At 38.9% G+C, this 14,262-nt stretch overlaps 1 non-coding gene across 1 annotated transcript; it reads right to left on the bottom strand.

Moving 5' to 3' along the window:
- Positions 1-12,610: 12,610 nt before the first annotated feature.
- Trnat-cgu (transfer RNA threonine (anticodon CGU)) lies at positions 12,611-12,682 on the bottom strand. The gene has a single exon. It is a non-coding gene; the product is annotated as a tRNA-Thr (tRNA).
- Between the last annotated feature and the right edge of the window lie 1,580 nt (positions 12,683-14,262).

The raw sequence follows: 14,262 nt of genomic DNA, 5'->3' as shown, positions 1-14,262 counted from the left end.
ATTATTAACGTTAAAATGTCGTACTAATTGAGAAAGAACTAATTTTTCAAAAATCTTGCTAAATGTTGGTAGCACAGATATCGGTCTAAAGTTAGTGGGGTCAGAGCTGCTACCAGATTTAAATAAAGGAATTACTTTACTATGTTTCATTAGATCAGGAAACTCGCCGCAATCAACACTGTTGTTAAATATAACTACCAAGTCAGGCGCTACAATTTCAACTAAGGATTTGACAGCATGGACAGAGACTCCCCAGAGGTCATTAGTTTTTTTGACATTAATTGATTTAAACGCCTTTATTACATCTGAGGTACAAACATGTTCAAAATGAAGGTCTCCACAACACTCTGGAGCGTTATGTTTTAATAATGTAACAGCAGATGAGGGTGATGAATTTGTATGTATTTATGTATATGCATACAGATTAATCCCGTTTTTGTCAAAACCCAGTTCTGATGATGGGATCCATGAGGAATCGAGGGAACTCCTCAAATCTTAAAGGCATGCGTATAGAGATTATTGTATTTTCATCAGAATATCAAGCATTTTCATTAAAAACTGTCGCATTTGATGAAGTGGAACTGCTGATGATGATCAGAACGGAACTCTTCAACGACGCATAGTTCACGTTTATTAGTGCACCATCTATGTACAATAATCTTTCACCGGCCCCCATCTTAGAGGATATATTTGCCAGACCCTTTACACGTGCAGCCTGTGGACAAATTATACTAAAAGAGCCCTCAATGCCCTGCGCGTCCAGTACAACAATGGGTTCAGGATGCTGTTGGGACTGCCTCGTTTTTGCAGCGCGTCCGGAATGTTCGCGGAGGCGCACACTGACAGCTTCGGTGCGATAATACGCAATAGAACTGCCTCTCTGATGCGTCGCGTGCGTGACAGTTCCAACAGCCTCTTGCGCCTAGTGTTAGAGTCACCTGCTTGCGCCTTCTGGAAACACTGGGACGATGTACATATGGGCTCCAGAGGCTTAGTATATAAGTTGTTATAATTTATTAATTTTGTTATAATTTTGTATAGGTTTAAGTACTAACATAATATTAAGGGAATGTATACTAACACTATGGACATGGTCTGAATTAAATAAATTGATTGATTGATTGATTGATTGATATAACCAACGGAGACGCCATGTCTAAAATTTTCGGTACAAAACAGTCTGCCGTTTTTTGCGGGGGAGGGGCACATCAAATGTATAGGTATGTCATGTCAGATAAACGTCAGTCCATACATATGGTTGCCATGTGGTTGACCATTGGCCGCCTATTTTCGACAGAGGGGTACGCCTGTTAATGGCGGCTCCATTGTTAATTTCTTGAAAATTATTTTCTACTATTTTATGTCGAACTATACGAGTAAGTAGGTGCAACAAAGTCAATCGCTCTATATATTTTTTGGCAAACCGCGAGTTCTCAGTTCGTGCGAACTACTAGTTAAAAGCTATTTAATATATGAGCTAGATGTAGAGAGCTACTCCATTTTAACCTATTGTGTTTCCATTCGAATCAGATCTCTATGAAACTTTTTCTGGCGCGCCTCAAGGCTAAAGGACGTTATCGAAAATACAATGATTCCCCCATGTCTTTTGTGGCAACAAGTTGATGAAATATTTGCTCAATCGCGTGTATAGTTCGCGGCATTCGAACTCGCTATACTTCGTACGTAAAAAAAGGCAATATAATATATTTGGTAAATACGATAGTAATGTCTAATCCCCTTATTCATAAAACTTACGGGCCTGATTTAGTCAAATTATGTTTTATCCCTTTCTTACAAATACATAAGTCAAAATGACAGATAAGGACAAACGATTATTAGTTAATTGAAGTTTGTAGCCCGTTTATGAATATGGGGGTAATAATGTGCGGTCTACCCTTCGCCCTTTGGTATTGGTTCCATCTTGCTCGCACTCAACATATAAAAAGAGCAAGATCTGCGAGCGAGTCGAGCCAGAATGAGCTCAAAAACCTCTACAAATCAGGTTTGTAAATTCGAATCGGCATCATAGTCTTCATTTATTTCTCTTCACTCAAATCACTGGACTGAAATAATAACAGATCATTCGATATCAATTCAGCAATACATTTAAAGGCAACCTATGATTTTTAAGGGAATATGCTTTTTCTCCGTCTCTATAGAAAGTGACGCGGACGAGTCTATCTGAATCATGTAAGTATATCTAAATAAAAGAAATACCTTTTCTACATAAATATATAAGTAGGTACTAAAAATTTATGTAGTTTACTTAAATAGTCTACCTTTGACAAAAATAAGCACTTTTCCTTGAATTCGTGTTTATTACATTATTAATATGTTATTGTAGGATTTTTTATTGTATTTTTGTTAACAAAATCTATCACAGCTATACACTTACAACGTTTATCATCTTCAATAACCTAATAATATTTGAAGAAAATATAGATTTTGAACATAATTATTAATTAAGAAACTACATGAATGGCTTAACGACAAAAACTTTTATAGTGTAAGTGAATTTTTTGACACGGGTTAAATTAATTAGCAATAACGTACATGTTGGGGTTAAATTTATCTATACGTATATTGAGTAAGTAGACAATAATTAGAACCATAATTTCTTAAATGTTTTATTTAGTTTCTAAGAATGATACATTTATTTGTAAAATATTTGTTTTAGTTACCCATTGCATACCTAATGAGGTTAAACATGTTTAGACCTACCACTATAAGTATTACCTATTAATACCTTATACCTGGCGGTCTAGCATAAGTTGCGTTCTCGCGCGCGAGTCCATACATGAAGTCTCATGAAGAACTCATGCTAGACCGACTGGTAATGTTTAATGCAAATAAATGATCTTTATCTTTAACTATACCTTTGTTTAATAATTAAAACAGAGATTAAATAACAAAATAAATAAATTATAAATCTAGCCCTAAATTAGCCTGAGGCATTGTTCCCAGGACGCTGGCCGCGTTCCCCCTCTGCACAGTGAGGCTGAGTTTTTGTGCAAAAAAATGCCCCAGCTCGTAGGTCGCCAGACACCCAGACTAGTTTAACTATACCTACTTAAGTCAATTAAGTACTTACGTTTAAATTACTTTTACATTTATGAATACGGGTCAATATGTCTGGGTCTAATATTCCAAACCGAGTCCATTAATTAGATACCATCTTGGATTGTTTATTTCAGAAACATGCAATTACGGTCAAATATTGATTGATAACTATTGAACTGACTAAGTACATATTTTTAATTCACACGTTTTTTTCTAAATAGATCATTAAATAATTGCTTGTATTTATAGATGATCACACCACAAAGTCCACAAAGTTATTACTCACAAAATTGACAAGCATTAGCAAATTACTTCGCGCGACCATATAATTACCCAGTTGTCAAAATTGAAGCGCTGTGGGCAGGAATTGTGCACAGGAAAGCTACGTCGAAAACCGAAAATCGTGTTGTTTCTTTGTCGCTCTTACATATTCGAGTGATAGAGAGGCAAATACAGGAATGAACGTAGTGGTTTGCGGTTATAGTCCTACTCGCTCGCAGCACGGGTGTTGGAGACTATATATGTATTCCAACCGGACGAAGGCAAATAACGCTATAACAACCAGTGTAACTGTGACCTTCAACTGTAATTATCATCTTCCTGGCGTGATGTATTTGCCACTTCACCTTACAACCCAAAGGAAAAACTAGGCTTTATTATGATTAATCCGGTTTCCGCACAGTGTTTTCCTTGGCTGGACCTTACGTAAGTTCCGTAAAACTCGTTGTCAATATAGAATTGACAATCACTTGAGCGCAAAGCGGTTCTTTAGAGGTACAATTGCGGCTCTTTAAGTCACCAATAAAACTAGCAAAAAGCAGAGCTTTGTAAGGGCTCGCGGAGTTTTTCTACCGAAACGTATATACCGGACCCCGACTTTGATCCAATCTGAGGCTTGTTTCATGTTCGATCGAGTGAGTACGTAATAATTCCGTTAAGAACGCAGCTATAAGTGAGAGCAAGAAAGAAATATACTAACCGGACCCCGGTTGCTGTCCGGTACGCCTGTCTGTTACAGCTTTTACTTTGTCCATTAAAAGCGTGTCCAGACGACAAAATCAAATTGCCAATATCATCCATCCACACGTATACAATTTCATAAGCGCTTATTACATCCTACACGGTCGCCCAGTACTTTTTGTAAGGAAGCCAACTGGCTTTCCTACAGAATGTTGGGTCAGCGACCCAATGTCCTTGAATTTATTTTTGCGTTCACACCACACAATTGAGCGAAAAACTATCCCGTCTGGACACCTACCGGCGGTAATCACGCTGCTCCGCACATAAACACACACACACACACACACACAGTTCCACTAGGTACAGCCAGGGTTCAGCATCAGCTCTATCTTGGGTACTGCTCTTCTAAGTGCTCATTAAGACGTGTCAGATGACCAAAACAGCGTGTGCCTATGTTGCACTAAACCTGAGTTCCACTAGGTACAGCTAGGGTTCAGCATCAGGTCTATCTTAGGTACTAATCTCCTAAGTGCTCATCAAGACGAGTCGGATGACCAAAACAGCGTGTGCCTATGTTGCAACAAACCTGAGTTCCACTAGGTACTGCCAGAGTTCAGCATCAGCTCTATCTTGCGTACTGCTCTCCCAAGTGCTCATCATGATGAGTCGGATGTCCAAAACAGCGTGTGTCTATGTTGCATCAAACCTGAGTTCCACTAGGTACAGCCAAGGTTCAGCATCAGCTCTATCTTGGGTACTGCTCTTCCAAGTGCTCATCAAGACGTGTCGAGTGACTAAAACAGCGTGTGCCTGTGTTGCACCAAACCTGAGTTCCACTAGGTACAGCCAGGGTTCAGCATCAGCTTTATCTTGGGTACTACTCTCCTAAGTGCTCATCAAGACGAGTCGGATGACCAAAACACTGTGTGCCTATGTTGTTAAAACCCGAGCTCCACTAGGTACTGTCAGGGTTCAGCATCAGCTATCTTGGGTACTGGTCTACCCAGTGATCATCATGACGAGTGGGATATCCAAAACAGCGTGTTTCTATATATGTTGCATCAAACCCGAGCTCCACTATGTACTACCAGGGTTCAGCATCAGCTCTATCTTGGGTACTATATACTCTCCTAAGTGCTCATCACGATGAGTCGGATGACCAAAACGTAATGTGCCTTGGTTGCACCAAACCTGAGTTCCACTAGGTACTGCCAGGGTTCTGGGTCATTTTGTTGAACTTCATGCCGACGTTGCAATTGGCGTGCAGTCGGCGTGCAGTTCCTATACAAGTTGCAGTCGGGTTGTAGTCCGTCTGTATCGGCGCAAAGTCCTAAATCACTAAGTTTATATTAATATGCTTATCTTTATTTATAATTTTAGCAGTTCCAAGCAATAGTAACACTAAAACTGTTTCTCGAACTGAAAATACCCGATTTAAGTTTGCTAACACAACATGACTGATTAGTTCATCAGCGTCACAAAACATACGAGTAAATTGACCTCCGCAGTGAATATACAGCAAAATTGATTGTTCTAGTCTACAGAAACTTAATTGCTAAATTGGGAATCAAACCAAGCGAAGCGAAGTGGGTCTGAATCCAAATTTTTAATCCACTTTTGTATTCATCGTTGATAATGGCGTAAACGCCATCTGTCAGAAAAACAAATAATTGCTTAACATTAGCACGAATGTTAATTTCATCACTTCTCCAACAGATGGCGTTAGTAGTAATACAAAGTGTTATTCCTTTATTGACCGAAGCGAAGCGAAGGTCTACGTTTTGACTCGGGCATTTTGCTTTCGTATGTCCGGATGTTCTCCTCTACAGGTCGCAATTCTTAACCGATTCTCGTGAAATTTTGTGACCGAATTTTATGACTAAATAAAATTTTTTTGTCAATCCGGTTTTTGGAAATTTTTAAAAATGGCGGAGTCGTGATACCTGGCGCCTAAACAAATAGTCGTATCGATATCATAAGACTTTTTTCTTTTTGAGACATGTTTACAGAGTTAATAGCAAAAAATGCAGAAAAAAATTATCGCTGGTTTAGGCGGTATTTAGATATTTAATTTTAACTAATTTTAATTTGAGAAGGAGTAGCTAAATTTCGTCAACCCATCTAAGAACTATTTGGCTCAGTTTGTAAACGTTCGCTTTTTCTGTTTGCACAGAGGGTCTGGGTTCGATCCCCAGTAATTGTATGCTGGGATATTACAACTTTTTGTATTTTTTTACACATAAATTTCGTATTGTTTTTCTTTAATTTACTATACACCGTGTTTTTATTGAATTCCGTTAACTTCGGGGTATAGTTAAGTACGTTTATAAGAACTAAAAGGCATAGTTAATTTTCAAAAAAATTTTTTTTTTTTTGTTTTCTTTTTTGTTTTTTTTTTGTTTAAAAAGTAATTAAATGTAGCATATAGCGTTGTTGTAACACGGGCATTACATTTAACTCAACCAAACAATTGAAATCTGTGACATATCAATGTCATTTCGTACATCAATCGACCGAGATTGTACTTAAGTTTAGTAGCAAATGTATGAACTCATTCTAAACACTAATCAATATGTAAGCCGGCCCCAAGGCAAGTGTACACGCTTGTAGAGGCCTTATAGTAAAAAAATAAATTATGGATTATCTCCGAAATGGACTTAATTAGAACATCGGTGTCTTTGAGAAAGTTACTTGATTTAAGCTCAGGAATGCACCCTTGAAATTAACGGAAATCAAAAAAAACACGGTGTATTTAAAGCTCTTAGCACCATGTTATTTCAAGCTCTGCTCGCGAGGTCTACAGCTCACAGAGCCACTAGTTTTATTTTTTTAAGTTTATAAAATGACTAGCTTTTGCCCGCAACTTCGCACGCGCAGGAGAGTTTTTTTAATTTTGTTTTTTTTTTTTTTACGGACTGAACAGTGACTGACCTTAGTCTCACCTGCTGGAAAGTGATGGCAAGGCCGAAGGTGTAGCTCACTATTTCAGTAAAAGCTTATTCACAGTATTCACTCTTGACTTGAAGACACCAGTACGGTTACCATCAGTTTGTCACTGACATAAACGCCGTCGAGAACGTAATTTACTTTCTATACATCTCGCTCGCACTCGCATATTAGTGCAAACGGGATGTATAGAAAGTAAATTACGTTCTCGACGGCGTTTATGTCAGTGACAAACTGATGGTAACCGTACTGAATTGTAATTATATTGATTAATCGAGCTCGACTTATTTAATATAATCTAATGTACGTTTTGTACCTAACACCTTTTAATTTATATTTTTTATTTATGTAGTTGTAGCCTTTTGTACCTATAGCACCTCCTTATACACTACATTAGTGGTTCTCCCTTGGATTGCTAGAGGACGATAAACATTGGGACTCAACTTTAGAGGAAGCTGCGTTGTGCGATTCTCCCTTCAAGCTGCGTGAACTTTTCATAATAATGTTAGTTTTTTGTCAACTTACTGACCCGTTAAGTCTCTGGGAAAAATATAAGGACAGTTTTTCGGACGACATTAAACGGCAACTTGAGAGAGAATTGCAAAATGGTGCGGAGTTTTACATGGATGAAGTGTATCAGTGTGTGTGATTTGCTGATACCTAGCGGAGGTGTCACGGTTTACCTCGGGGTGGGTTTGCTGATACCTAGCGGAGGTATCACGGTTTACCTCGGGGTGGGCTTGCTGATGCTGATACCTAGCTACTGCTTCTCTGTGTACATCAGGGTTAATTTTTTGGTAATTGCTTACGGCAGCTTGGTGATCTGATGATTTGTTTTGCATATATTTATTTGCGGCAGCTTTTAGTTGTTTGTTCCGTGTAGTATTCGTGAACCTGGCACGGCGTTTTTTAGTAACTGTTTTGGTAGCGGTAAGAGATAATGATGAGTCTGATTCTAAATGGGGTGGTAATCTCCTCATTCCTTCTCGTGGTAATCTTCTTGGCAACTACAGAGAGGAGTGAAGAAGGGGGGCTCTGATATTGTGGGTCTTACGAGTAATTCACTGCGAATATATACGTCAAAATGACCGCTAGACAAATCACTTGAAAATCTTAGTCGGCCCACCGGATTACCCACAGTACCAACTCTCATATATAGCGGCATTGTTGCGGTAAACTTCGAAAACCCACGGAAACAGTTGTCCTGCCGCTACCAACTCGCAGAGACTACCGTAAGTAAACGGGCGCGACATTTCAAGGCAGTATTCAACGGAGCTGGAGTAATTATCACCGTTACTGTTAATGAGACATAATAACAAACTCCTCCCAGTTGGCCACCACGTGACTAACGATTTGCTCGCGCACCTCCCTGGCCATCACCTGCGTATCATACAGAAGATAGGAGATGGCGCGAAACAGCCGGCCTAGCCAAGGTTACAATCGCTATCGCTTCGACAACGAAAAGCATTATGTCTCTCTATCACTCTTCCATATTAGCGCGACAGTGACAGTTGCGTTTCGATCGCTACGGAGAGTAAGCGATTGGCATCTTGGCTACGCGGCCTGACAGGCTCCATCTCCAATTATAGGTACTACGGTGTGAGCCAACATGGTCCCATCAATATCCAACAATTCAACAGCCATTGTAGGTATTAGTGAAATTTTCCCTGAGCTAATAGCTAAAAAAATTTACTTTAAGGCATTGCATTCTCAAAAGTCTGGATCACGTGTGGCTGTAAATCAGCGTGTATGTTACAACCGTCTATGCTATCTTCGTAATTAGCATTCCCCACCAGGGGCCATAGTTCACGTGGGCTACGTTATATTTTAATTTTGATCCCATTTTTGTAATTAGCGTCCCACAAAACCATGGAAATGATACCCATATTGATATTTTGAAATTTCAACCCCATTGCACCCCCACCAGGGGGATGATTGTTCACTTCGGCTACGTTAATTTTAATTTTGATGCCATTTTTGTTATTAGCGTCTCAAAATACTATGAAAACGATACCCATATTGATATTTTGAGATATCAACCCTATTGGGGACTTTTCCCCCTCTAAGGGGTTCAATTTTCAAAAAACCTGAAACACGTGTTTACTCATTTATCTTTAGGAATACTCCTGTGAAATTTGGAATAAAATAGTCTAACTAATCTTGTTTCCCCATACAAACTTTGGACCCCCATTTCACTCCTTTAGGGGATGAATTTTGAAAAATCCTTTCTTAGTGGACCCCTAGACCTTATAAGGAATCTAGTTGCCAAATTTGGACTTTCTAGTCCCAGCAGTTTGGGCTGTGCGTTGATTTAAGTCAGTCAGTCAGTCAGTCAGTCAGGTCTTTCACGTTTATATATTTAGATATTTTTATGTTTGATAACACATCTAGACATGAATTTGAATTACTATGTTAAATCTCAAACCTAACAGTGCAGTAGTTTTTCCGTAAAGTGTACCACAAGAATGCATAGATTGTCGAATAGTGATAGGGCTCGCTTCGCTCGCCCTAATTAACCCTTGAGAGTACTTACACCACTGAAAACAACATTTGCGGCTCTTTGAGCATCCTAAAACTGGTGATATCGACGGTAATTGGCTCTTCTTCTCAAAAGTTTGCCGACCCCTGCCCTATAGGAACAGCGCCGTCGGAATTAGCATCGCAGTCGCCTCTATTCAACAACAGAATGACTCATTAATCTTCCCCGATGTGATTGCGGGCCGAAATTTGCGTCATTCAATCGGCCCGAAATGCGCAATTGAACTTTTAACTGTTTGATCTTTTAATCTAGCTCGGGAATGGGGTAAATATTACCGCTACTGGATTATCTTTTGTTGTTAATTAGTCAAAATTAGGTTATAAACTACTTTAACCATGTTTAGCGAAGCAAATTTTGTTTATGTGACTTTTTACAAGCTTTTATTTAATTTGCCCTGTTAGTACCTATGTACCTACGTGTTTTATGTAGTGTGTGTAGCATTAAGGTCATTTATATTGTCTAATAAACGTAAAACACGAAGAAAAACCTGATTAAGTCACGTTTTGTTATAATATTTTCTACCTAATAATAAAAACAAGTAATGATATTTTTTTAATATCACAAAGAATCACAACGTAAAAATGGATGCTTTACATATTACTCCCTTTGATATAAAAATGTGAGTAGGTACTGAGCTGAACATCATGAATGCCCTTATGTAAAATGCCATGCAAAAATACAAGCCCTGCACCGACCGCCTTATGCATAAACATTGCACTTCCTCTGTCTTGCAGGAGGCTACAAGCGACGAGTGCTCTTTATAACTTGAGCATCCTCACGAGCGCCAGCTACAGTACTTTGACCATTATGGCACGCTAAGGCAACAAATATAAAACCTTAAAGTTGTTAAGTAAATCTGGACACTTTCACAATCGCTAACATATCACTACACCTTATAAAACAAAGTCACCCGCCGCGCCGCGTCTGTCTGTTTGTGTAGGTGTATGTATATTCTCGATAAACTCAAAAAATACTGAACGGATTGTCATACAGTTTTCACCTATCAATAAAGTGATCCTTGAGGAAGGTTTAGGTGGGCGGGGCGGGTTACTAGTTGTAACTATATACCTAAGTGAAAAATATGTCTTGCTTATGTTGGCAATAATGCTTTCGTAGCGAAATGAATATTCCCCACAGAGCAGCTTGCACTGAACGTTCAATAAAGCCGAGCATTCGATATTCAAATTCGAGCGATCACTGGCTGAATGGAAGTTTCTGGACTGAACTGGAGCATAAACAGTGCGTACTTGAAAAGTGCATGAGCGAGAAGTAGTCGTTGAGGGCGCTCCAGCCAGAGATCGTTAGAGCTGCAGGCCCGCCGTCCCTCGGATTATTTCGTTAGGCATACAGACCGAAATTAAACTTATCTAGTGCCCTCTTTATTTTAAGAACGTAACGTACCATATCACACTTCAATGTAGTGTAGCAACAAAGTTGAATTTGTTTCATTTCATTTACTATGAACAGTTCAAGTTTACGACTAAATAAAAGATTTAAGTTACTCTTTTGTCGCTTTTGAAACTGATAAATGTATTTAGATTTAATTCTTCCTATATTGGTTTATGCCGATATTTATCCACCTAGATATTACCAAATATTACAGAGTACCTGCTAAATAAACTTGAGCGCCTTCAAAAGGTATCTGTGTATATAAGGTTCATACCTATTAGGCTTATGACCACGTCTCTGAAGCGTACCACATACCCAGTCCAAGTGGCTTCCAATTCGCCATTGCCGCAACTCTCACATTCTTGCACTTGCATTACGATATTATACTTTTCAACCCCACAATCCCTCTATATATTAAAGAGCGTTTCAACTATATTTCTTCCATCTGGTGTGCTGAGAAGCATCTCCTTGCTCCACCATCTTCTTCATCAAAATCTCGGAACAACTTTTTCACTTTTTATACTGTTCTGTTGTGGAATGCTTTGTCGTTAGATATCAGTTGTGCTAAATCCCTTCCCATTTTAGATTTTTTTTAAATCACATTACCTAACGCTGTTTATTTATTTTCCTTTATTTGTGGTTATAAGTATATGTTTGTATTATATATTATTTTTAAGTGTATAGGTACTTTTTTGCGTCTTCAGTTTCTTGAATTATTGTACATCGGCACTACCCATTCAAAGAAAGTTGGATTTATATTTCACTTTTGAATAGGTTACTATTCAAAAGTGAAATAAAAATCTGACTTAACTGAAGAATGATAGGCACTAAGATAAATACGTATGTATTTATGTGTTCTGAAATAAAATGGCTTCATTCGTTACTGTAGCCAGAATTAAATGCGCCATACAAGTAGTGTGAGAGATCGGTGCAAATTATGCTATTTGGGAAAATAACTACATGGTAATATAACACGAGTAGAACAGGTGTCAGCGTCACCGTCCGGGAAATGTAATATTACAGTGCAGTAATTAATACAAGTTCTGGCACACTGTAATTAAATAACCTCAACTAATACCGGGTCATTTCAGGATATGCACCGTCATATCCGATTTCCAACAGAATTAGAATTATAACCTCGTTGTTTTTAAATACCAGTAATAAAAGAACAACTGCTAATGAAGTAGGTTACATTCATAATTAATTGTAACGTCGTAAATAGGTAATGAAACAAAAGCAGCGACTGTTTTTGAAGAAAACCCCTGCTCATTAAAGTAGTAAACGGTGATAATACGTTACACGAACTTTTTGGGTCAAACACAGTTAGGCTGCTCCTTATTTTTTTTTTCCAGAATATATAAGGGGTCGCTACTAGGGAGTGCTCCCGGTACTGGTTTTCTATACAAGTACAGTACCGGAACCAGGAATTCCCGGTTCTCGCCATACAAACTCAGTACCGGGAGCATTCCCTAGTCGCTATACCGCACTTTGGAAATTTGGACCCTCCATACAAGATGATTTTTTTCGAGTAAATAATGTATCTCAAAACTCTATAGAAAGCTCACTTTTTAAAGGATGACTCACGCTAGACCGGGCCGGGACCGGGCCGGAGCTTCCGTCCCGGGCGTCTAGCGTGAGTCATCCTTTATCCATTAACTTTAGATAAATATTATAAACTGAAATAGATATCATACACCAAAGAAAAAGTGACCAAGGTGGCCGAAGCGGGAATCGAACCCGCGTCATCAGCTTACGCGTCTAACGTCCTTACCACTAGACCACCCGGCCACAGTAACCCCGGCCGGCCTGGGGGTGGGGTAGGTCATAAATTTTATTATTTATACAGCATGATTCATGAGACGTGAGCAGGACTTATCCTGCACACTCAGCAACTGATAATTTATCGATCACCGTCTTATTTAGGTGAAACAACCACACTCTTTCTTATTTTTTATTTTTGGTGAGGGCAAAGTTAATCCTCTACAATCATGGTCACCCTACAAGACCTAATTAATAAAATACCACATAAATCCATAACAGGTTAGTAAACATGTACATGCAGAGCTTGTAATTTAGACTATGTTAGTACTTAATTTATTAGATACCTATCTACCTACTACATTTTATCATAGGGAGCTAAGGAACGGTGCAGGTTCGACCATGCAGTGCTACATATAGTGACTATCGAGCCTACCCGCTATCACACTCAGGATACTGTTGCTACTGTCAAGCACTCTGCGACGCGTCGCGGCGGCACGCCTTCTTATTGTAGCAGAGAAGCTGTCTACCTGCGCGTCCGCGAACATGCCTGACGCGCTGCAGAAGCGTGGCAGACGCAACAGTACCCTGAAGGCGGTGTTAAACTGATCCCTTAGGGCACTGATCGATCTTTGCGAATAATTAGCCCATAGGCTGCAGCTATAAAGAGAGGTACAGTAGTCTCTAAAGAGTGTAATTTTGACCTGAGCTCATGGTCTAATAAAACATGGTCTTCTCTTCCCAGAGTGACACAGGCCTACGTCACAATAACATTGCCACTTTATTTCAACATAACATGTTACACGGGTACATTATACCTATGGTTAATAAATTAAAATATTTCTTTTTAATTTTATAATTTTCATTTATATGTATTTTATCTTAAAATTTACAATAACACGTCATTTTTAATTATTCGTTAGCAATATCTTCCGATTCACGAAAGAAATTTCAGACGTTCGGGTAATTCTGTTTACACTACTGGCAACACAGGATAGCGCTGTCACATTTGACAATTCGGATCTAGATAACTTCATGCCCTGACCGTCATCCTTGTCGAACGCGTGTTAATTGTTATTTCCTTCTCGCTCAGTGTCAGCAGTCGCAGTGTTTTCCAAACTTTTCACGTCGTAAGCTTGGTAATTAATGTGTAACTGTGAATTAGTTTTTCAAACGTTTGTCTTGTATAGATAAATAAAGTTTAATTTAATACATTAGATTTGTTTTATTTTACTATGTTTCTACATGAATAACTTAAAATTAATGCCGTTAAAATAATTTTCACCGTTGGTTAAAATTCTCCCACATTTTAAAGTTTGAGAACCTGTAAACAGCATGATGACGTAGGCCTGTGTCAGTTAGGTCATTCGCGAATCTCGGAAGAGAGTACCAATACCATGCCTGAGCTGTACAGCCTCTGAACCTATGTGCTATCATATTCGCTCTTATCGCCAGTGCCCTACGTTCCCTATCTATATCTGCGTCGTCACGCAAATTTTCATTGACTAAGTGGCCTAAATACTTGACACATGTCACTCGTTTAAGGGGTGTGCCATTTAGATATAGCGGTGGTACAACTGATGGACTTTTCGTCCCAGACTTAAAAACCA

This window comes from Cydia splendana, chromosome 3 (assembly GCF_910591565.1).
Source record: "Cydia splendana chromosome 3, ilCydSple1.2, whole genome shotgun sequence".
Taxonomy (NCBI): Eukaryota; Metazoa; Arthropoda; class Insecta; order Lepidoptera; family Tortricidae; genus Cydia; species Cydia splendana.
Note: the sequence above shows the minus strand (reverse complement) of the source record. Positions and strands in the feature narration are given on the sequence as shown.